Genomic DNA, 22,939 nt, shown 5'->3' on the forward strand with positions numbered 1-22,939 from the left:
TCTCCAATTTCCTTAAGTTTAGAAGTCAAAATTACAGGTTTAAGGTGAAAATCAATGTCATCATTATAAGTTTTTTATTTTGTAGTAAGCTGATGAAAAGCACTCTGCGGGGCTGACTTATTTTCTTTGCTGGTGCAGTTTCTAGTGCTGACTTTGACATTGATTTAGGCATGGTCTTTTGGAAGTTTGTCAGTGCTGTATATTCCTGTCCTACTGTTAGAACCTCTGACAGATCAGTCCGGTATTGGTGTTTTAGTCTTTGCCCCTATGCAGGATAAAAGGGTCACAGGTCCAGTGGAGCCTTCTGTGTTATCATTTTCCTGTAATTAAGGTATGTTTATCCTCCTCAAACTCCCCTTTTTGAAGGCACCTAATTAAACCCATATAAAACTGAACATGTATTTCTTCTTGTTGAAATCCTCCGTGGAAAATGCTGATGAAAAGGATTATGATTCCTCTTTTAAGCTTGGAATGTGTTTGGATGTATCAAGACTGGTTAGGGTTGGTCTCACTCATTTAATGTCCTTCCTGCAAAAGGAGTCTTTAGCTGGCCTCTGTCTACCTTGCTGCCTTCCTTGACTGAGTGGCCCATCCTGAATACATGTATTCTTAGATTCTCATCGTCCTCTTGGTGAGGTTACATACAAGGAAACTCCAGTGGTGCCCTAGAAATCTGTGGTGTCAGAACTTGACATTTCTTGCGGATGGTACTTCCCCTCATTTGCTTCCTCCATGGAGAATTTTCGCTGTGGTGGTTGCAAGTAAAATCTGATCCAGGGAATGCCACTTGTAGAACAGAAGGAGAAGGCAGACCCCAGGCTTGCACACTTTTTCTTGGCATGTTCCCTTTGATGCCTAAGGATCCACAGCACTTTGAACAGCAGGGACAAGGTCATTCATGTCAGTATCAAAGAAATGATGGCAGTCATTTATGCAGTTGTGGTCCTCAAGCCAGTCTTGGAACGCACTTCCTCAGACGTGTTGTAGACAGTACCATAGTGATGCGGTATATCTGCAGGACGGGGTGGGGGGCATTCATTTCTGTTCCCTATGCTGGCCAGTTGCAATAAACAAATCACCCATCTCCATTTTCAGAGTGCTTTGATCACATGAGTATATTTGCATGCAGTACAGTCATATATAATTTGAATCCAAAAACCTTCTACAGGCTCACCTGTTGTGGGGCACTGTGGAGATGCCCCCCAGCAGTGGAATAAATTTCCATCCCGTGGAACAAAGCTTTTCTGTTTGCCTTCCCAGGACCCAGATACTTGATCCTGGTTGCACCTTTGTGGGCAAGACAAAATACTTTATTCTGCTGAAAGGAGGTGAGTAGAAGAGGTCCAAGGATCTTCTGTAGCTTGTATAAGCTTCTTTTGTAGAAGTAAGGGACCTTGGTACATACATACCGAAAATATTTAAGATTTGCAGCGTAAAACAAAGAACATTGAGCCTGCAGTGGGAAGCATTTCCTTTTGAGATGTTAAATTATTAGTGTGTGTGAAACCTAACACTTAAGCTATACCCAATAATGCAGTCTGGATTCTTTCTCTGCATAGTTAATGGCACTGGACACAAACTAGCTTTGTTTATGGAAGCCCTCCTTTGTGTACCTTATTTGACAAATGGATAGTCTGACTATTGTAACCTTGCCCTTAGTGGTTCTTAAAATAGGTGCCGCAGCTGTGACCATTAGAGAAGACTGCTTCCTCTTTTGGACTTGAATTTCATTTTGGAAAGCTGACTGGGGCTCCCTTTGAACATTCAGACACAGTTGCTGTGCTGATGTTCATCGTGTTTCACTGTTGAGTCATGACTGTAGGGTTCTCCCCTGCCGGCAGGCAGCCCTTGGTCGGCCAGAATCCCAAAGTCTGGGTCCGGCTTCGGCTGTTCAACCATGCTCCCTGACGTCAGAACGCCAGGAGTATAAAGCTGACAGCCGACGCCATCTTCTCCAGTCTTTCTTGCCGTGCGGTGATAGCAGTTCGCAAGTGCCGGTTGGTTGACTCCTGATGAATTTTTCTATGTACTTCTGTCTGAAGACTTTCTTCTCCACTCAAAGCTAAGTACCCCGTTGGGGAAACTTTTTTCTTGCTCCACTCCGATGTCAGAAAAAGTTAATAATTGTATTTCATGTGGGAAGCAAATACCTCATAAGGATTTTCATTCTTACTGTATTCCTTGCTTAGGCCCTAACCATGACGTGGCTAGTTGTTGGTTTTGTGCTAGATTCAATCAACGTACAATTAAGCGAAGGTACGATTTTGCTTTTCATTACTTCGGTAGGCGCTTTAACTGCAAAATGTAGTTGGATACGGTTCCGGCTGCCGGATTTCACAAGCATCGCAAGGATAAAGAAAGGCCTCCGAGGTCCAAATCTGATGATAGCGCACATGCGGAGCCAGCTTCAGGTTCGGCCGTCAGTGAGGTGCTTTTGCAGCCCCTGTCGTCGGCCATTTCAGAACCGACAGATGAAACGGACTCTCATGAGGAGCCAACCAGGCCTTTAAATATCTCTGTTACAGGACCTTCGGACAATGCTCCTTCGGATGGGTCCGGAGCCGCTGTGCAGGTACCGGCTTCCGAAGGGGTTTTCAGGCCTACTCAGCTTCTAGTAAAGGCAAAGCCAAAGACAAAGGCAAAGACTCCTTGTAAATCAAAGACTTCAACACAGGCCTCTTCTGAACCGGCTCCCAAGTCACAGAAACAGTTACTCAAGATGGCAGAGGATTTACTTGCTATGATTAGGGGTTCACATCCCCCTCCAGACAAAAGGCCAAGGCAGGATGGTTTCTGATCAGGAATATTCTTTCCCTCCTTATGAGGATTCTGATGCTGAAGAATCCATTCCTTCAGCTTCTCCTCCTGCGGATTTCTCTTTTGGGGAAACTTTGCATGAAATGAGGGAACATTTCCACTGGGAGGGACAGGAGTATTCTGAATCCAAGAAAAGACTGAGGGATTTTCTTCTTCTTCCCCAACATTAGACCCCTGGCTATTCCTCCTGTTTTGGATATTGTGGATGATGCCTTTTCGGAGGCTAACTTAACCCCCGACTCTCTTCCTCCTGCTCCTGTTAAGCCTGATAGATATTACAGGGTTCCTGATTCCCATCAGTTTTTATACAAGAACCCTACTGCTGACCCTGAAACCATTTCTTAGGGTCCTAAGGCAGTTAAGGCCGCTTCTGCCAAAAATCCCATTCCTACTGAAAAGGATTCTCGATCCTTGGAAAGATGGGGCAAAAAGGTGTACACTTCTGCTACTTTGTCCATTAGGGCTTTAAACTGTCAGTTTCATATGCTTAAATACCAGCAATTTCTCTTGTCTGTCTTAAAACAAAATTTTTTTTCCATTTCTGCCTGTGCAGATGATAAGGAGTTACATGACTTATCGCATGCCACTGAACAAGTTGGGAAGCATGGTTTACACTGTGGATTTGATGCCTTGGAGGCTTCTTGTAGGGCTGTGGCCTCTGGCATAGTCATTAGAAGACATGCATGGCTAAAGGAACAAAATTTACCTGAACAAGTAAAGGCTAAATTATTGGATGCTCCTGTTCAGCATAATGTTTTGTTTGGATCTAAAGCTGAAGAGGTGATTAAAAAGATGGAGGATAAGGCGAAATCCATGCAAACAGTTAAAGATTTCTTACAAGTACAGACACCTAGATTTAGCAGGAATTGGCCTTCAAAAAATTGGTCCTTTCCCTTTTCAGACAGGCCTCAGAGGGGTAGATATAGACGCTCGAGAGGGAGGCCTCAATCACAAGCTGTTTATAGACCAAGACAGTGGACTGCTTCCACCCCTAGGGGAGGAGAGGACAGGTCACAATCTCAAAGGAAACAAACTCAATGACTCCCTCTGTTGGGCTACAGGAACGTCTTGCCTGGAAGCCCCTCTCGGAGGAAAACTCTCTTTTATCAAAATTGGACTCGAATAACCCAAGACAAATGGGTTTTGGATGTGATTTTAAGAGGTTACAAATTCCATTTTCATACCTTGCCAAGTCCAAGCGGATGGCCAGACCTTCCAAAACATCAATGGACGGAGGCCTTAAACCAGGTGGAAGCTCTTTTGGCTATGAATGCCATAGAACTGGTTCCACTTTCAGAGATGGGAAAAGGTTTTTACTCAAGGCTCTTTCTAGTCCCAAGGAAGCAAAACTCACGGAGACCCATTCTGGATCTGTCGGTCTTGAACACCTTTCTAGAGATTCCAAAATTCAAGATGCTTACTCTACAGCAGCTACTTCCAATGCTGTCCAAAGATGCATGGATGGTAACTTTGGATTTAAAGGAGGCATATTTACACATTCCCATCAGGCAGGATCGCAGAAAATACCTCAGGTTCAAGGCCGGATCGAGGCACTTTCAATTCTCTGCGCTGCCCTTTGGATTGTCTACTGCGCCCAGGGTCTTCACCAAATGCCTGGCTCCAGTAGTAGCTTACTGCAGACTCAAGGGAATTCAAATTTACCCTTATCTGGACGATTGTCTAATTCAGGCAGACAGCAAGGATGTCTTACTCCAGCATCTAGAATTTGTACAGAACCTCCTCAAGTTCCTCGGATTCTCTGTAAACATAAAAAAGTCAAATTTGACACCATCACATCAGATAACTTTTCTGGGTGCACTTCTAAACACTTCAACCCAGATGGCATTTCTGACATCCGAAAAACAATTACAGCTGGCTTCAACTTTCAAAACCTTGGCAACTCTAACTCAACTATCTGCAATGAAATTCCTGCAGGCTTTGGGTTACATGGCCTCCTGCATCCTTCTCGTACCATATGCAAGACTACACATGAGGAAAATACAGTGGTACTTAAAAAGTGTATGGTCTCAGCATTGCCACAGTTTAGACATACTGATCTCCGTCCTTCCTTGCCTTCAAAAGGAATTTCTTTGGTGGTCCGGGGCTTGTTTACTAAACAAAGGGGAAACCCTTTAGTTTGCCTCCTGCCACTCAGATTCTAACCACGGACGCCTCGGATTATGCTTGGGGAGCCCATTTTCAGGGCAATTGTCTGCAGGACCTTTGGTCAAAGGTTCAGAAGCACCTGCATATCAACTTAAAGGAGATGTTAGCCGTTCAGAAAGCTTTATTGGCCTTCAGGAACCTTTTACAACCAGGACAACTACTAATACAGACAGACAATACCACAGTTATGTGGTACATAAACAAGCAAGGGGGGATCTCATTCCTACCCCCTATGCAGACTAGCCATGGATCTATGGAACACAGCTCTAGCTTGCAATCTGTATCTTCAAGCTCAGTTTCTACCAGGGAAACAAAACCTCCTGGCAGACAGTCTGAGCAGAAACCTTTCAGATCCACATAAGTGGATGCTGGACACCAAAATATTCAGGATGATAACAGCAGTCTGGGGATGTCCTCACATAGACCTCTTTGCATCCCATCTCAATCATCAACTACAGAATTTTTGCACCAGGACTTTCCACAGAGATGCTTGGAAAGTGGATGCCCTGTCATTCAGTTGGAGAAACCTCTCGGAATATGCCTTTCCGCCATTTCCTCTTCTTCCACAGGTTTTATTGAAAATAAAACAGGACAAGCCCAAGATGATAATCTTGCTGGCTCCAAATTGGCCTCAGCAGTTTTGGTATCCAACTCTAAAAAACCTATGTCTGGAGCCCCCTTGGGTTTTACCTCCCATTTCCGAACCTTCTGTCCCAGCATCAGGGTCAGGTTCTACACTCTCATGTCAGAACTCTCAGCCTGGCAGCCTGGTTAATCCAGGGCCTTTGATTTCTTCTTTACTGCCCAAGCAGGTTATGGATGTCATTTTAGAAGCCAGACGTCCTAGCACTAGAAAATCTTATGCAGGAAAATGGAAAAGATTTTGTTCCTGGATGCAGGCTCTGGATTGTGATCCTCTTCTTCCTAACATTACTTTAATTTTACTTTACTTGACAGATCTCTTACATAAGGGTCTCTCTTTTTCTTCCATTAAGATTCATGCCTCTGCTATTTCTGCTCATTATAATACGGACCCTCCCATCTTTTCCCACCAGCTCGAGACAGTTTCTCAGAGGAGCTAAGAACTTAAGACCTCCTAGATCTCCTCCCATTCCTGCTTGGGATCTCAACTATGTTTTGGAAAAACTAACCTTGCCTCCTTTTGAGCCTGCTGCCGCTTCTGACATCAAGTTTTTATCTTGGAAGACAGCGGTCCTGTTAGCCCTAACCTCTGCCAGGAGAGTTTCAGAGTTACAACCTCTTATGGCTGTGGAACCTTATATTATTTTTCTTCAAGACTGGGTATCACTGAGGGCAAATCCTACCTTCATGCCTAAGGTGGTTTCCAAAGTGGCTTTAAATCAAACTATCCACTTGCCAACCTTTTTCCCCTCTCCTCAAAATAAAGGGGAAAAGATCTTGCATTCCTTGGATGTACACAGACAAGTACGTTTTTACCTGAACAGAACCAAGGACATCAGAAAATCAGAACAATTGTTTGTTTCTTATGCTTCAAGTTACCAAGGTAAAGCCATTTCAAAACAGACCATTTCTAAATGGATTGTTCATGGAATCAGATTTTGTTATTCTCACCATGGAAAGCAAATCCCAGGGAGTATACGGACTCATTCCACCAGAGCTGCTGCCACTTCTGCGGCCTTTCTCAGGGGAGTTCCTACCAAGGACATTTTGGAAGCTGCAACTTGGAGTTCAGTGCATACTTTTTCTAAGCACTACAATCTACCTCTCTACTCTGTCTAGGCAGGCTTTGCCTCTGCAGTCTTGCAGGGCCTTTTAGCCACCCCTTCCTCTTTATGACCACCTCCCTTTCTTTCAGCTTTGGGATTCTACCCTACAGTCATGACTGCAACAGTGAAACACGATGAACATAGTACAGTTGTGTACACCTACCATAAATGTAGATGTTCGAGTGTCTTCACTGTTGCAGTCTGGGTTTCCCTCCCTCCTGTCCCCTCTTATTTTTACTTTTGTGTATTTCTTGTTTTCACCATTCTTCTGAAGTGTATTTGCAAGGGTTATGGGACCTTTTTCATTTTGGGACTCCTGACATCTGGGGCAAGAAAAACTGGAGAAGATGGCGTCGGCTGTCAGCTTTATACTCCTGGCGTTCTGACGTCCGGGAGCATGGTTGAACAGCCGACGCCGGACCCAGACTTTGGGATTCTGGCCGACCGAGGGCTGCCTGCCGGCAGGGGAGAACCCTACAGTCATGACTGCAACAGTGAAGACACTCTAACATCTACATTTATGGTAGGTGTACACAACTGTACTTTCCTTTTCTGTAAAAATCCTTTTCCTGGTGATTTCTCTGTCAGCTGAGATTTCAGAAATGCAGGCCCTTATATGGAGAGCTGTTTGTATAGTCTTCCACAAAAGAAAGATGATCCTAGAGACAAATTCGTCATTTATTCCAAGAGAGGTTTTGGAAATGCCACTTGGGCAGGTCATTCAGCTTCCAGTGTTTTTACAAAATTCACAAAACTAAGGAGAAAACAATTTTCAACCCGTTGTATTTGCATAAATAACTAAAATTTCACTTACAGGGCAGAGGCCATTTAATTAACCGATACATGTAGTGTTAACTTTACCTACCTGCCAACATTGTTGCTCCACTGTCCCTGAACATTTTCTCTGAAATTGCCTTGTATCAGATATTGAAGTCTTTGTAAAATACTAAAAATACTTCTTCCATGGGACCATAAACATATCAAGTTGCAATTCTCATCAGTGCTAAGTATATACTGTCTGAGCCTCTACTTAAACTGTTCAGCTTCAACCTGTCTGCAGGATTTGTGCCTGATGCCTGCAAAAATGCCACTGTGGCTCCTGTATGCAAGGATGGCTTTATAGGTCCATAAGTCTCATCAGCCTTATTTGCAAAGCCATGGGGGACGTATCATAGCAGAACTCATATTAGGTAACTTAACTGAACTAGACCCCACTTGGTTTGGTTTTGTGTAGTATAGGACCTGTCTCTTGAACCTAGTAAGCTTCTTAGAAAAGGTTACATCAGCTGTTGACAGTAGTAACACACTGCACATTGCTTATCTTGATCGGATAAGTTTTTTTTGTACTACTCTCCATGCTAGAATCCTGGAAAAATTGGACAGACTTAACATAAACCCCTGTGTTATCCACTGGAGTGCAGATTGGCTAACCAACAAAATCCAGATTGAGAGTTTCTGGTACGTTCTCTGAATGTAAAAGTATAACAAGTGGGATGCCACGGGGATCTGTGCTAGGCCGTCTCCTATTTAGCATTTACTTTTGCAAAAATCCAAGCCAGTGTCCCAAATGTATGTTTGACCAAGTTTGATGACTATTGCAAGTGTTTTACTTTTCTTTACTAATCCACTGATACTAAACAGCTTCAGCAAGGGTTGGAATCGGTATATACCTGGTGTACTAAAAATGGTCTAAATTAAATGCAAAAAAGTGCAGTAAAGTAGTAATCTACAAAAAAACGCTGCTCTATTTTGTGTTGTAAATGGTGCTCCTCTTCAGACAGAAATGGCCATAAGAGACCTGGGTATTTATGTGGAAAACTCTCACTCGATCATCATTTCCACCAGTAGTCATGAAATACCTCTACTCCATTATGTTAATTGCCAAGGGAATAGTTTGGGACCAAGGGTATATTTTTGAGCCACAGTCATTCTACTCCTGTATTATTCTGTCGGGCCCATCATCAACTACAGTGCGCCCCTTAGTATGTCTGAATCCAAGCACATCACTCAACTGGAAAGGCACCAAAGATTTCTAACCAAGGAAGTTAAAGGGCTTGAATCATTTCATTATCCTATGTGATTAAGACAACTCTGCTAATACTCGTAGCCTACCGGCTGCTCCAAGGTGACCTGTGTTTTTCAAGCCGTGAAAGACCCTATCCTTTTTAAACTATTTCTTTGCTAAACCTGTACCTTTACAAATACCCATGGTACAGACCTAAATCTATGCCAAAGCATTAATGGGACTCAGAGGGATAGGTTCCCAACACATTGCATTCCCAGGCTATGGAATAAGTTGCCACTACAGGTCAAGCAAAGTACTACTTTGCCTACCTTTAAAGTCGTCCCCCCCCCCCTGCAGCAGGGCTAGCCTCGCGGCGATATAAACCTCGGCTCAAGATGATTGTCATTATTGAAGTGACACCCAGACCCCATGGAGAAAAAGGGGTTGAGGATGGATGGTTAACATTTTTTTTTCATTTAAATAGACAATGCATTAGATATGATCTAATGTGGTCTCTTCCACCTGTTTTTCAACTGAAGGGTTATCGGATCCATCTAGGATTAAACTTTGGACACTTTCAGACTTTGGATCCAAGGCTTTTCCCTTGCCCCAAATTCCCTGTAGCTTGTAAGTTATGTAAGATCTCGTTTTCCACTAATTTGCATTGGACACAATCTAATACTCAGGCTGGGTTTCAGGTGATCCATTTTCTCTAGTGTGTCTGTGTGTGTGTATCAACCTTAAAACTTTATCCTCTTTCTGCTGTCACCCTTTTGGCACCAGTCTTCTTTCCTCTGGGTTATTTAAACCTTAAAACATGATGTTCTTCATCTCACATTGCTGCAGTCCTTACACTTGGGTAGTCTGCTGTCCTCGGTCGGCCCGAATATCAAAGTATAAGGCTGACGTCGGTCAAGGCGCATTTGACTGACATCAGGACGTCAGGGTACAAATGCGCATGACCGACGTCATATCCTCAGTCTTTTTTGCCGCATGGTCCGATGCAGAAGCAGTATTGCAAGTGCCGGTTGGCGTTCTGAAATTTTTCGTTTTCGGAGTTTCAGACAGAGTCAAAGTTGGCTAAGTACCCGTTGGGAATATTTTAGTTTTTTCTTGCCTCAGTGGTTTACCGGATGTCAGAAAAAGTGAATAATTGTATTTCTTGTGGGGAAACAGATACCGCATAGAGACTATCATACTTTGTGTATTCCTTGTTTAGGGCCTGAGCACGACGTTGTTGGGTGTCGCTCTTGTGCTAGATTTAATAAGCACACTATAAAGAGGAGATTAGATTGTGCCAGGTTAGTCTTTGGGAAGCGGTGCAATTACAAAATGCCGTCGGATGCTCCGACGCCCGCTTCTTCGAAGAAGCGCAAGGACAAAGCAGTGAAGCCTAGGCTAGAAGAACCGTCCGTGCGGACGCCGGTTCTTTAGAGGTGTCGGTGGAGCCGGTGGTTCCACCGGAGGTTTCTTTGGGATCCCAGGGAGAGACCTTGTTATTGCAGGATGTGGCCTCTCAGGAGGCAGGCCAGGGTGATGGGGCTTCTCAGGTTACTATACTCCCCTCCCTGTCTAGGGTGGTTAGGCCCTCTCCTTCTGTTTCCAAGGCTTCTCCTAGAGGCAGGCCAGGTTTAGCTTCAGTTGGTGTCACCCCTAGTTCTTCTGGAACTGTGCCCAAGAAGCTTAAAATGGCAGAAGATTTGATTACTCTGATTAGGGGTTCTTTGCCCCCTCCTGATAAGAGACCTAGGGTGGAGCCTGAGCTAGGGAGTTTTGAGCAGGCTTCGGATGTTTCAGAGTCTTCGGCTGAAGACTTGCAGGAGTACTCTCCTTATTCTGATTCTGATGTGGATGATTCTACTCCTTCTGCTTCTCCTCCTGAGGATTTTTCTTTTTCAGAAACTCTTCATTCCATGAGGGAGCATTTTAAGTGGGAAGGTCAGGACTTCTCTGATTCCAGGAAAAGGCTTAGGGAATTTTTATTTTTACCCCAACATAGGCTTTTGGCTATACCCCCTGTTTTGGATGTAGTGGAAGATGTTGTTACAGAGGCTTCTCTTAATCCTGATTCTTTGCCTCCTGCTCCTGTTAAACCGGATAGGTATTACAGGGTGCCTGAAGTTCATAAGTATCTTTTTAAGAGTCCGAGGCAGACCCAGAAACTGTTAGCCAGGGGCCTAAAGGTGTTAAGGCTTCTGTTGTCAAGAATCCGGTTCCTGCAGATAAAGAAGCCAGGGCCTTGGATAGATGGGGAAAGAAAGTTTATACTTCTTCCACTCTAGCTATGAGGGCTTTGAATTGCCAGTTTCACATGTTAAAATACCAAAACTATCTCCTTTCACAGTTGAAGTCTAAGGTTGATGCTCTGGCGGAAGGTATTGATTGTAAAGAGTTACAAGATTTAGTACATGTTTCTGAACAGGTGGGTAAGCATTCTTTGCAATGTGGTTTTGATGCTGTACAGGCCTCGTCTAGGGTGGCTGCCACTGGGTCAGTTCTTCGCAGGCACGCCTGGCTGAGGGATCAAAATTTATCTGACCATGTTAAAACAAGGATTTTAGATGCTCCTTTACAATCTGATGTGTTGTTTGGTTCTCCTGTTGAGGCAGTTTTAAAGAAAATGGAAGACAAGGCTAAGTCTATGCAGACTGTTAAAGATTTTTTGCAGGTTCAGCCTCCAAAGTTTAGTAGGAATTGGCCTGCTAAAGGGTGGACGTATCCTTCTTATGATTCCCAGTCTAGGGGTAGATCTAGGCGTGGTAGGGGCAGAGCTCAGGGCTCTTTCAGGCCTAGAACAGGGAGTTCTCCTGCACAGTCTTCAGGTGAGGGCAGGGGTCAGTCCTTTCGTAATCAGACCCAATGACCTACCTTTTCAGCTGCCAGAGCCTTCTCGTCTGGCAGCACCTTTGGGAGGAAGGTTGGCACTTTTCAAAGAAAATTGGAGTTTAATTACCCAAGACAGATGGGTATTGGATATCATACACCAAGGTTACAGGTTTTATTTCCATACCTTGCCTCCTTTCAGAGGCATGCCAGACGTTCCTCCTCAACAAAGAATAGAGGCTCACAAGCAAATTTCTCTGTTACTTCAACTAGGGGCCATACAGCCGGTCCCTATGCCAGAAGTGGGCCTAGGATTTTATTCTCGCCTGTTCCTAGTACCAAAGAAGGGGAACACGTGGAGACCAATTTTGGATTTATCTATCCTCAACACTTATCTGGACATTCCCAAGTTCAAAATGTTGGCGTTACAACAGCTGTTACCTCTGCTGGGCAAAGATCATTGGATGGTAACTTTGGATCTCAAGGAGGCTTACCTTCATGTTCCTATCAGACTGAGTTGCAGGAAGTATCTGCGTTTCGAGCTGGGACTTCTCACTATCAGTTCTCTGCATTGCCCTTTGGCTTATCTACTGCCCAGAGTGTTCACGAAAGTTCTGGCTCCAGTGATAGCTTTCTTCAGGCTAAAAGGAATACAGATCTATCCTTATTTGGACGACTGCCTGATTCTGGCTCAAGGAAGGGAAGAGCTTCATCATTTGGAATATGTGATAGCAGTGCTAAGATGCCTGGGGTATTCTGTGAACGAAATAAAGTCCAGTCTAGTACCCTCTCAGGACATGTGCTTTCTGGGTGTAAGACTGAATACAGCATCCCAGATGGCCTTTTTAACCCCGGACAAACAAAAAAGTCTTTCCCTTTACTTCCATCAACTATCTCATCAGTCCGGGCTGACTGCAAGGACAGTCCTTCAAGCCTTAGGGTTCATGGCATCTTGTATTCTGGTGCTTCCCAATGCCAAACTGCATACGAGGAAGCTGCAATGGTATCTCAAAAATGTATGGACACAGCACTGCCAGGATCTGGACACTGTCATTCAAATAATACCTTGCATTCAAAAGGAATTTTTGTGGTGGGCTCAGGAATGTCACCTAAACAAGGGACTCTCTGTGACCCGGCCAGAGGCGAGTCAGATTTTAATGACAGATGCCTCGGACAAAGCTTGGGGAGCTCATCTAAATGGAAAGTGGATACAAGACAAGTGGCCTGCCAGACTACAACATCTACATATCAACCTGAAGGAGATGTTAGCAGTCCAGTTTGCATTGATAGCTTTCGAGGATTTACTTCTTCCAGGGCAGGTGTTGATTCTAACAGACAACACAACTGTCATGTGGTACATCAACAAGCAAGGGGGAACGCATTCTTATCCTCTATGCAGGCAAGCAATGATTTTGTGGGAGACTGCTCTCAGTTTACAGCTCAATCTTCAGGCAAGGTTTCTGCCAGGAGCACAGAACTCCTTAGCAGATGTGTTGAGCAGACGAATTATGGATCCCCACGAGTGGAAATTGGATCCTCATGTATTTCAGACATTGACAGTGTCATGGGGAACTCCAGACATACATCTGTTCGCTTCTCCACTAAACCATCAGCTGCCAAAGTTTTGCACAAAAAGGTTTCATCCCACAGCTTGGAAAGTGGATGCTCTTTCTTTCAATTGGAGCAATCTTCATGTGTATGCCTTTCCACCTCTGCCTCTCCTCCCAAAGGTACTTCTAAAGGTCAGACAGGACAAGCCAAGGATGATTTTAATAGCTCCAGATTGGCCTCGACAGCACTGGTACCCATTACTGAGAAGTCTGGTACGGAAGCCTCCATGGCCTTTGCCTTCGATTCCACACCTGTTGTCACAGGAGGACAGCCATTTGCTCAATGTCAAACTTCACTCTCTTCACCTAACAGTCTGGCATATTCTGTTTTGAACCATAGAGGGTCTCAACTTCCACAACAAGTTTTGAATGTGATTTTGGAAGCTAGAAGGCCTAGTACAAGGAAAGTGTATGCAGATAAATGGAAGAGATTTTTATTTTGGAGTGCAGCAAAGGATTTTGATGTTTCTGAGCCTAATTTAAGTGTGGCTCTTCAATATCTTACTGAGTTACTGGACAAAGGTTTGTCCTTCTCTTCTATTAAGGTTCATGCTGCAGCAATTTCAGCTCACTATGAATGTGACCCTCCATTGTTTTCTCATCCTTTGTTCAAGCAATTTCTTAGAGGGGCAAAGAATATAAGACCCCCACGAAGAGCTCCTACTCCTGCTTGGGATCTCAATTTTGTGTTGGAGAAACTCACTCTACAACCTTTTGAGCCTGCAGCTACTTCTGAGTTGAAATATTTATCATGGAAGACTGCCTTTTGTTGGCCATTACCTCTGCAAGAAGGGTTTCTGAATTACAGGCCCTTATGGCGGTTGAGCCTTTCTTGATTTTCCATAAGGATAGGGTATCTTTACGTACTAATCCTTCCTTTATGCCTAAGGTGGTTTCTAGTGTGGCTTTAAACCAAACTATTCATTTGCCTACTTTTTATGCAAATCCCCAAAATAAAGGGGAAAAGATTTTGCACACTTTAGATGTACACAGGCAGTTGCGATATTATTTGGACCGAACGAAAGGGTTCAGGCAGTCTCAGCAGTTGTTTGTTTCTTTTGCTTTGAGTTCTCAGGGCAAGCCTGTGTCAAAACAAACTATTTCTAAGTGGATTGGGTTTTGCATTGCTTTCTGTTATTCCCATCATGGCAAGGAGATTCCAGCTGGGATTAGGCCTCATTCCACTAGGGCTACTGCCACTTCGACAGCCTTTTTGAGGGGAGTGGCAACCAAGGATATTTTGGAGGCAGCTACTTGGAGTTCAGTGCATACTTTCTCTAGGCATTATCACCTGCCACTTTACTCTAAATCCAGGGCTGGTTTTGCCACTGCTGTTTTGCAGGGCATTTTGGCAGCTCCTGCTTCCTTGTAGTTTGGCCATCCTCCCTTACCTCTGCTTTGGGATTCTACCCAAGTGTAAGGACTGCAGCAATGTGAGATGAAGAACATAGTACAGTTTTGTACCTACCATAAATGTAGATGTTCGAAGATCCACATTGCACATTGCTGCAGTCCAATTTACCCTCCCTCCTTCCCCTCTGTAGTTAGAGGTGGTTGTGTGGGTTGGGTTGTAAATATTGTGTATATTGTATATATTGTACATATAATTAGTGCAAGGGTGGTTGGTTGTTTGTTTGCTGTCTTTTGGTTTTGACCTTTATTTTTAGGGTCTTCTGACATCTGGGGCAAGAAAAGACTGAGGATATGACGTCGGTCATGCGCATTTGTACCCTGACGTCCTGATGTCAGTCAAATGCGCCTTGACCGACGTCAGCCTTATACTTTGATATTCGGGCCGACCGAGGACAGCGGACTACCCAAGTGTAAGGACTGCAGCAATGTGGATCTTCGAACATCTACATTTATGGTAGGTACAAAACTGTACTTTTCTCTTTCTCCTGTCACCCTTTTGACCCCAGTTTTCTTTCCTCTGGGTTCTTTTACACCTTTGTCTATTTTCATCTAACTTTTCTGTGTGTAGTGTTGGTAAGACTAGTGTCTGTGGGTAATTTTATTGGTAGTTCATTAATTTCTGTGCTTTAGTGTGTTACTGTTTGTTTAGTATATAATGGTGGAATAGCCTTCTGACTTCAAGAAATGTGTGGCCTTCTGCCATAAAATACAGAACTCTAATGCGCATTCCAAGTGAGTCTGCTGTTTTTGTGTGTGCTCATTTACATGAGCAGTGTGTTCCATTTGTACTGCCTTTAGCTCCCAGGCTTTGGTGGAGAGACTTAATAAGTTAGTGTTTAAGGGACTTCTCCCCCACAATGGGAGAAGTTTCCTCCCGCACTTTCTCCTGCTACCTGTCCTCCTGCAAAGACGTCTGCTGACAAGAGCAAGGGTGAAAAAAGTCTGGATAAATCCAGGGAAGAAGAGAAGGGAAAATCTAAGGAGTCTAAAAAGTGATTGCCAGACTGCTCAACTTCTTCTGGTCTGGCCCTGAGGGTTCCTAAAACTTTGGATCTGGCTCCAGCATCTGATCCTATTTTCTTGAATCCAGCACTCCTTTGCTGGCACAGAGCTTTTCTCCGAGACTGCAACCCTCTTTTTTTCTGGGGCAGACCCTTTCACCACACATCTAGACCCACTTCCATGGCTTCATCTCTCAGGTCAGTGCAGTGGATGTGGAGAGAGAAGGATGAAGTTTCTCGGGACCCAAATCCAGTTGGAGGTTTTCTTGGCTCCTATGCCTGTTGGTGTTGTAGGCCTTGATCCATTTCCTCATCCTATGTCCTATATCATTGCACCTTCCCTGATCTGACGGTCTGTCTTGAAGACTTTGGATACAGGTGCTTTTGTCTGCATCAGACCCAAAGAGACATGGTATTCGTCAACTCCAACTGCATCTCTGATAGAGTTAGCTCAACTTTAACTGCATCTCTGATCTAGTTAGCTCAGAGTAGCTTGGACCCCAGTGGATCTTGGTGCTGAGGTGTCTGCATTGGAAGCAGGGTCCTGGCTTGACTCTGAAGCTTTCAGGGCCATCCCTTCCCCTCAGAGCCTCTGCACTAGACAGATTGGCACCTGTCTGCCAAGTTGAGCAGACCTCCAGTACTAGTCTGTGTAAGGTGATGTGACTGCTGCCATGGGGCTTTGTGTTCCTGTCTGTCAGCTTCTTCCTTTGAAGCCTTTGAGAGAGTCCTCTCTTGATTTAGGGAGCAGAGTTCCCTTTACTGTTCGGACCTATCCCACCCCATAGGGGTTTGCTGGGTCCTGCCCTATACATTTTCCTGTTGGGACAGCCAGTCCCTCGAAATCTTGAGACTGACTGCATTAAGGACTTTCATTCAGTGCTCAAACATTTGTGTAAAAGAAGGCATGTAGACTCCCTTTAGGAGTCTTTAACTGAGTGTATTGTCTTCTGTGAGGGAGAGGGGAGCCCCCCCCCCCGACCACCTCTCATTCAGTAAAATCCTGAAACTGTTTAGACGGAAAGGGGGGAGTCTACTAAAGTCCCCTCCCAGGAGGAGTCAGTATTTCTCAAGGCTTTTGATGGCTTGTCTGCCTCTTGAGTGGTCCCTCCTATGAATGAGATGTTGGATATGGTCTCTTAATTGCCAAGAAAGAAACCAGGTATAGCCAGATCTGTCCTACAGAAGCTGGACACGTTTTTGGTATCTCCTAAAGAGCATCCCTTTTACTGTAAGAGTTCTCCAGTGGATTGTGGTGACAACCAAGTAAGAGATAGCTGAGGAAAGCTGCACTGTTCATACCCCTAACAGGGAGTCTAGGGCATTGGACAGATTTCTGAAGTAAGCTAATTCTTCTATGACCTTTGCTGTCAGGGTGCTAAACTGTTTAGCTCATGTAACACATTTCCAAGGGGATATGGTCAAGGAGCTTTCAAAATCTCTCTCTGGGTCCCCAAGTGTAGAGAAGTCTATCAACATGTAGTTGGCCTTCCTTCAGACCTTGTTGTGCCTTATTTCAATCTCTGTAGAGAGCACTTCAAGAACTGTGGCCATCTGCATAACTGTCAGATGGCATGCTCAATTGCACTTTTGCAGAGCACTTTAAAATGTCCTTTGTCAATTTCCCCCAACAACAGGTCCACTCTGTTTGGATCAAAGGTAAAAAGATACTCTGTACTGAAGTGTGCAAGATGGAAAAACCTTTTCTGCCTTAGGAATTTGTATTTTCTGCCCCCTAAAGGATCTTCTCTAGAAAACAGAAGGGTGGGAAGAAAATGTCGATCTGCAAATCCAAGGTTTTGTTCCTGACTCTTCAGTGATAGACCCCCCCCCCTTCGTCCCAAGGCAGAGGGGAGAGCAGTAACGATGGACAGTTGCCCCTGTGGCAGAGGTGGTCTGCAAAATCAAAGCTTTCTAGATCCCTTCTCCGAAAGGCCTTTTAGCACTCCTGAAGAATTGACCAACTGACATACTCTGGAAGAATTCAGGGGGCACGTATCCCTGCAACCCATGGCCTGGATGCCTATCACTGGAGATACTTGGGTGCAGAGGATTGTAAACAGAGGTTCACCATTTCCTATCTTTCTTATGCCCCTTGTTAAAGGAAGTTACTCAATGTGCCAGCCCCTCAACAAAAGGTAGCAGCATTAGAAAAAAAAAAAAAAGCTGCTTGACAAGTGATTCACCAAAGAGGTCCGACAAGACCAGCAAGGATCCAGTTTACTCGAGGTTATTTTTGGTGACAGAAGACCAGGGGACACCTTGAGCTAATATGTGAAACAGATGAAGTTTTGGATGGTTACAGTACAATCCATCCTACCACTGTTGAGGAAGGACATGTGAATGTTCATAGGTAGGTACTAGGCTATTAGCCCTAGGGCCTATATAAGCCTAGCCAAAAAGGTACCCTGGCTTTCGCCACCCAAGAAAATTATTTTCTTGTGCCCCTGTTGAGCAGAGCCACAGAAGTGATCCCTGGGGTGAATTTCCTATTTCCCATCCAGTCATAAAGATTTTTCTTGAAGAGTGCTAATGAGGAGCTCTGTTTGACAATAGGTAGTCTGTTCCAGAGTATGGGAAGTCTCTGGGACAGGAATCTATCCATCCAACATGTTCTGTTTATTGTGGTGACGAGGTTTAGGTCCCTAGAGCGTGTAGCTCGGAGGGATTGGGATTTCTTTAACTGGAGCATGTCCAACAGCTCTGGGTTTGACATAGCTTTGTATGTTAGGCAGAGATTGCCTCCGAGTAGGCGATATGCGACAGAGTAAAGCTGGAGTTTTTTTGAGATGGTCTGCGTAGGGCATCTGTTTGAGGCCAGTAATCCACTTTGTGAGGCATTTCTGTGGCCTTTCCAGTTGTAGATGTCTTGTGTGGTACATACCAAAAGGGGTGTTCTCTATAATGGCTCCACTGAGTGATGAGTCGAGGGGAACAATGTCCTCTCTTTTTTCTGGATGAGAAACCTTTTGTGATGAGTTGAGCCATGTAGAAGGATTTCCTGACCACTGTGGCGATGTGATTATCAAAGGAGAGACTACTGTCCACCTGTGTCCCAAGGTCTCTTATCACACTTTCGGTGTTAAGTAGACTCCCACTTATGTGGTAGTTCATGGGTACAGAGTTTTTACCAAAGGGGATGACAATACACTTTTTGGCATTGAGCTTCAGGCCATGGCTTTGACACCAGGCATCTGTCTCAGTTGAGGCCCTTTTGTAGTATGTCCACATCGTTAGGAGTTTTGATTATGGCTCTTAGTTTGCAGTCATCTGCAAACTTAGCCAAAGACCTTCTGTGTTAGCCTGTACTTCAGACATGTGTTCGATAGACCTTTAGGACACGTTATACAACATCAAAATGGACAGATTCTCCAACTTTATTGTGCTTATGGCTGGGAACCAGTCACTTATATTTCGGAGCCCTGCCCTTTGGTCTTCCTACAGCCCCCAAGTGTTCAAGTGTATGACTTTGATTGCAGCTCTTTACAGGCTACTAGGGTTCTGAGTGTTCCCACATCTGGACGACTGGCTTGTAACCTCCCACCAGCATTCTTTTTTAAGCAAAGGACTCCTTGATCCAGCTTTGCTTACAACAAGTGATAACTGTCAGCACAGCCAAATGCAAGCTTCAGCCTGTTCAAGCCATAGACTTCATTGCAGCACACCTGCATATCAAGTTTAAAGATTGCCAGACTTCTGGAACTGTGAATTCTCCCTCCTCACCAAAAGGCAGTGGCAGTACTCTCCCATCACAAGCCCTCAGCAAGGTTGATTTTGCATTTTCTCAGCTCAGTGGCAGCCACCATTACCCCTAGTTCCCCAGACCAATTTCATATAACAGTCCTCCAGAGGACACTTGCAGTTCAGTTTTTAGTGAGATGTCAACCCATTACTTTTCCAGTCTCCCTCACAAAAATTTGCTAAACTCTTATTCAGTGGGGCTGGACTCTAAAATTGTACCTCAGGGTCTGCCCTTTGTTTTTCCCCCTCAGTAGGCCACGAGACCACAGATGCTTCTCATCTGAGGTGGGGGGCATTTTGTAGGAAAGACCAGCCAAGGTTTGTGGTCCCCTTCAGAGGCCAATTTCTACATCATTATTGTGGAGATGAGGGTAGTAGTTCTAGCATTACAGGCCTTCCAGGACACACTCCCCCAACAGTGTGATCCCTATTCATATGGAAAATGCCAAAACTCTGGTACATCAACAAATAGTGAGGAAACATGTTATCCATTATGTCAAGAGGCAGTGAGGATTAGGCAGTGGGCGATGTCTTCTCACTGCTTTCAAAAAGCAGTGCACATGCTGTGGGACTCCCAGAGCTCTAGCAGGCAGGTTAAGCAGGTCTATCCTTCTCCCTCATGAGTGGTCCCTCAGTCCTACAGTGGTAAGTCAGATTTTCAGCCCCTGCAGCCAACTCTGCTGTGACCTCTTTGCGTCATCCTCCAACACCAAATGCAACAGGTACTTTGCCGTAATCTCCGGGAGTATTTCTGTAGGGATGCTTTGACCAGCAATTGCTCCTTCTCCATCTGTCACTGCATATTCTCCGACTTTTCTCATCCCAAAGTTACTGCAGAAATCAACGTACACTAAGGCTATGGTGATCTTTATTGCTCTGCAAAAAGTGTTTTCCCTTCATCTGGTCTTATCTGATTCATCCTCCCTGAGTACTAGACCATGTTCCAGATCTTCTGTTACAAAGTTCTCAAGTTTGACAACGTGGTTTCTCCGGTTCCCTTCATGGCTAGACAGTCAAGGCTTTCATCCCAAATTATAAACATTTTGATTGCTGCATAGAAACCTTACCAGGAAGATTTAGAAAAGTAAATAAAATGATTTTCAATGTGCGCTTCCACTAGGAATTTGGACCCCTGTTCAGTTCCCCTTCTAGTGATTTTTGACTTTTTGGCTTCACATTTCCATAGTGGGGTTAGTTACTCTACTGTAAAGGTGCAATTGGCTATTTCCAGTTTTCACATTGGGGAAATATATCACCCATTGCTTCCTGACTTTCCAAGGCTGCCTTAAGGGTACCTTCCTTCTGTGGCCCCCCATTAGGGACCCTGTATATCCTTGGGGGCATTACTGTTCTGCAGGCCTCAAAAAGATCCCATTTTGAAGCTGCAACTGTAGTTGACTGAGTAGTTTTGGTGCCAGTCACTTCTGCAAGGAGGATATCGGAACTTCACACCTTTTCCTTTAAACCTTCTTATTTGGTTTTCCATAAGAGTAGAATTACTGAGAACAAATCCATCCTTTCTGTCTAAAGTGACTTCTGAATTATCACTTGACCATTCTATCACCTTCATGTTTTCTTCCCACGATTTGCTAACAACGAAGAATACATATTGCACCTTTTGGATGTGGATCTACATTGCACTATGAAGGTCAGAAAGACAGATCAATTGTGCGCTTACTTTTCCCCAGCCAAATTGGGTAAGGGAGTGTCTAAAATAACTCTTCCTTGATGATTATCCAATTGTATTTTATACACCTACAAGGAAAGAGGACTTGCATTAACTTAACCCTCCCAGTGTTTTTTTTTACCAGATCAGTTGCTACCTCCACTGCCTTTTTTCTAGAGTATGTATTGATGACTTTTGTGCCGTGCAGCTACTTGGTCCAATGCTCATACCTTCATATCTCACTACAAGTTGTATTTACAGTCCAGATCTAGAGCTTACTTTAGTTCAGCTGCCCTCCGGAATATTCTTCTACAAGACCTTCCAAGGTTTAAGATAATTGGGAACTCTATCCCTTTCAGTTGTGTAATGGACAAGAGACCACTTCAGATGCAAAAGTTGTGTGCTTGCCATAATGGTAAGTGTTGTCTGTTTCCATTCTTCCCCAGTCTGCATATTGTTACCCAAGGAAGTTATGTGCAAGTTCATACTACTGAATTCACATTTTTCATACAAAATGATTACATAAATTTCTTCAGAAAGCTACCCTCTTTTTTTTTATTTTCCCATCTTGGTCCCCCCAATACATCCTTACTATTGCAAGTCAAATTCTAGTTTCCACCTATAGGTATTATTCCCTGTTGAAAACTGATTATTTCTCCAAAAATGTTCTTAAGCTCCATACTGGCAGTTTTTGATGGAATATTAATGCATACCAGCACAATCATCCCTTGTCAATAGTGCCTTACTCCCACATATCTGCCATTGTTTTTTTTTTCTTTTGTCACTGTTAGAGCTCCTTTGGTAAACAGTGTTCACATTTTCTTTTGCCCCTGAAGTCCTTTTTGTCAAATTCACATGCTCATTTCTTTCTAATTGAGTCTCCTGCAGCATTACTGTTTGAACTCTGTAAGGTCATTTATATTCCTAGATAATATGGATAGAGCAGCCATTATGATAAGAAGCTATTCCCATATGTTATACATGACCGTGTGAGACGGTGTTTTTTGAGTATGTATTTCCAACTTTTGTCTTGCATGCGTACACTAATGTTTAGTAGGTTGATCTGTTGTACGTTAATTTCTTGTCCCCATTTGAACATATATCACATTTTCAAGGCATTTTGCTCAAAAACCCTCAAAAATAAATAAATACATTTTTAAACGCCTCCAACCCATATTAATGCAAAACAAATGCACATGACCAAGTACATTTTTAGCAAATGCACTTTAATCCACCTGATGGGAACAGTTGCCCAAAATGGATAGCTGCCACCCACAGACAATACTTCATTTAAAATTAAGGTTACCTATGCAGAAACACATTTTATAGCCTGTGCTCCCACTTGCACCAGTTGCTGTCTGTTCTCTTGTGTATATTCCTCTCCCAGATGTGAAAAACAAGCTTTTGTATTCTTTCAGAAGACCGTATCCTTTGTCTGAACAAGCAATTAAGGTCACTGTTGAAGTCCTCTAAGGCTAATTTCAGGTCCAGATTGGCCACATCCACTAAGGACAATCACAAGCACTGGCTCCCTTTAAAACTAAATTGTGCACTGTTTTGTTAAATGCATTAAAGTGTTAAGGCTGCCAGCGAAGTTACGGTCACATATTCACTCCCCATAATGCCAGACTTTTTTTCACTGAAATGCTTTCCATTGCACCTTTCAAATTTTGCATCTTTCTCAGGATTAATTGCTTGCTCTTGCAGACATGTGAAGGTAGTCAGCAGTAAGGGAAAACAGTTATCAACTTTGTAGATATATGACGGAATCTTTGTAAATTTCTTATTTTCTTGTGTGGATGGGAAGGGGAATGGAGAACTAATGGTGATCATTGTTAGCACTTCTCACTCTTGTAAATGTGCACTTCTGCGGAGGAGGTCCCCTCCATGGTGGCTCAGGTTCACAGAGCATTTGAACAAACCACTAGTCCATTCATCACCCTAGGACT

The 22,939-nt window shown here is 43.9% G+C and overlaps 1 protein-coding gene across 3 annotated transcripts in view; it reads left to right on the forward strand.

Moving 5' to 3' along the window:
• SMG7 (SMG7 nonsense mediated mRNA decay factor) overlaps positions 1 to 22,939 on the forward strand; it is a 988,399-nt gene that overhangs the window by 123,605 nt on the left and 841,855 nt on the right. The gene's annotated exons all lie outside the window — the stretch shown is intronic.

Source organism: Protopterus annectens, chromosome 10.part0, assembly GCF_019279795.1.
Source record: "Protopterus annectens isolate FY-2018-M chromosome 10.part0, PAN1.0, whole genome shotgun sequence".
NCBI classification, from domain to species: domain Eukaryota; kingdom Metazoa; phylum Chordata; order Ceratodontiformes; family Protopteridae; genus Protopterus; species Protopterus annectens.